Raw genomic sequence first — 2,616 nt, 5'->3', positions numbered from 1 at the left:
AACATTTTTATATGTTATCGTAAACAACATCATTTTGCTACTGTGATATAAAATGAATTATGATTATTAGTTATGTTAATACTTTAACTATCTGGAAGTAATACAAATTTGTTTTAAGGATGGACATATGGAAGTAATACAAATTTGTTTTCAAGATGAAATTGATTTTAATAAAAGTATAGCCTTGTTTTATGTCTTCTATGTTAAAGCATTGAGTTGTTTGAATTGATTGTGATTGTAATGATTGATGAGGTGATGCTTGGTTGAAGTGGATGCTAGCGGTGTTGCTCATGGTGGTGCAACAAGTTAAAGTTATGAGATAAAGCGGCTAAGGTGAGGGAGAAGACCATTGTGGTCTTAGAGTATTTCATTGAAGTTTTTACTCTCCGATTCCCTCAAAGTCGAAGAGTCTTGTAGATTGGGAACTCTCATGGAAACTTGTTTTCATGTAAGAGTCATTAATCCTTTTTCATGACGATGTATAAAGTCTTAGATATTTGATTGTGCTAGAAATATATGTGTATGAATTCATTGTTGTGTGTAACATAATGCGAGGTACTCGCTTATGGTATTACATCGTCATGAAAGGTCGTTAAAAAATTATGTTTGAATGCATGTGAGTATTGTGATGAATTAATAATTGTTTTGTGTTGAATGTTTGTGACAATGTTGTCATTTAGAAATATCTCAATTGTAATGGTTATGTTATGGACTGTTGTATAGTTGTATTGATATGGGAGAATATAATTAAGTTGATTGTTGTATTGGTTTCAAAATATATAACTTGATCTTCGTATTTAATGAGAAGCATATATGTTAGTTGTTATATTGATATGAAAAATACAAGAGTTTGAAATTGAGGTCTTGCTTGTATATTAAATCACTAAGTTAATGTCTTGAGCTCGTCCTGAGGACATGTAATAGTAAAAATGCATTGGGGCTAAGACAACTAACTTAGGTTGTGTTTTTGGAACGATTGAATTTGATGAGAGCCTATGGCTATTCACACACTTGAAAGTATAGTGAGAATTGGGGCTTTACTTAATGATCTTGGATACTAAGTTAGCGTCTTGAGCTCGTCCATTGGACTTGGCATGATAGAAATGCATTGGGGCTGAGATGACTAACTTAGGTGATGTTTGTTGAAATAACAAAATTTTAAAACCTTGATTAAAACATTTAATGGACTAACCTCGGTTAGTGTACATGCATTGCATTCGTGCAGTTGGAGTTGGAGAAAATGGAAAGATACGATGATAGAAATATCATTGGGATTTGGATAAGGGTGGCAATGACAGTGATTTGTCAAGAAGCCTTGAGGGGTTGCTTAGGTGGGATAGTCTAGTGAGGGTCCGGGTTCATTACCTGTATGACCAGGATAGTCTTACATGCAAACTAAGTGGTCTCTGACACCCCCTTGCGCATTTCATGATCGGTAGAGAGGAATCCTGAAACGGACTGGGCTTACCACGTAAGCACCTCTGATAGAGGTAATTGGAAAACAATTGATATTGTTTCTTGTCGTTGTTAAGGATATCTGTACTCCCGGTTGCTTTCCCACTAGGATCTTGACCTTCGGGTATTGTAATTTTGATGGTGATTGGTTGGTGGATTGCATATTGCATTGCATGAAAGATATATTAATTGTGGATGTGAATATCCTCTTGTATAAGACACTAACTTCATGCATCATTTGCATATGTTTGACATTGTTTGTTTATGGTGTTGTTATAGGGTGTCTCACTTTAATGTTACTCCTCTATGTAATTCCACGCTGCGGTCGTCGTAGTTGGTTCTTACTCCCTTTTCTTTGTCTTTTGTTTTGTCTATACTATGTGTATGTCCAGGTTTGTTGCAGTTGCTCTATGGATATTCATTGATGGAAATATAGACAAGAAGAACTTAGCTGATATATAGTTAAGTATCTTGTTTATATTGGGATTATTGGCTCTAATTTAGGAATACCCTTGGTCTTTTGAACTAATTTTTGTATAAGTTATATTTTATGAAAAATACTTCAGAGTGATTCTTTTCGCATACATTATGTCTTTTATAATCATTATATTAAGATTAAGATTAATGATTTTGTAAAGCTATATACTTAAACAAATAGATAATTATATAAATCATGGTTTTTAGGTTGGATGTGATACCTCGTTTTTTGGTAATGATAATATTGAATATTTCTGCATCTTGAACATGTTAATGAAAAGAAATTTTATATTCACTCTGGTTTTCTAACAGGTTGCCTTTAATTTTATTTAAATTTTCATCATATGTTTATAATGAAATCCTAATTTCTAAGTTGCAAAAAAACGGAGTGTTACAGATATCATTTTGCATTTCAACAAATTTCATTTAAATCAAGAGACTATTAAACATATAGAGGCAAGACATAAACTAAACAACTAAACAGTTTTAATCAAGATATTGTTCATCAAGAATTTCAAGTTCTCTCCTTAGAACATAGAAAGTATCTTGTGGAAGGGGCTTGGTTAAAATATCTGCTAACTATTTAGAGGTTTCAACAAATTCAAGAACACAGTCACCTTTTTGTACATGATCACGTAAGAAATGATGTCTAATTTCTATATGCTTGGTTCTAGAATGCAAAAC

The 2,616-nt window shown here is 32.7% G+C and overlaps 1 protein-coding gene across 1 annotated transcript in view; it reads left to right on the top strand.

Annotated features, from left to right (window-relative positions):
• Positions 947-2,616, top strand: part of LOC109359122 (deSI-like protein At4g17486) — a 13,164-nt gene continuing 11,494 nt past the window's right edge. Inside the window, exon 1 of the mRNA XM_019603664.1 lies at positions 947-958. The gene's annotated coding sequence lies outside the window, so the exon portion shown is untranslated. The remainder of the gene's footprint in view (positions 959-2,616) is intronic.

This window comes from Lupinus angustifolius, chromosome LG11 (assembly GCF_001865875.1).
Source record: "Lupinus angustifolius cultivar Tanjil chromosome LG11, LupAngTanjil_v1.0, whole genome shotgun sequence".
Taxonomy (NCBI): domain Eukaryota; kingdom Viridiplantae; phylum Streptophyta; class Magnoliopsida; order Fabales; family Fabaceae; genus Lupinus; species Lupinus angustifolius.
Note: the sequence above shows the minus strand (reverse complement) of the source record. Positions and strands in the feature narration are given on the sequence as shown.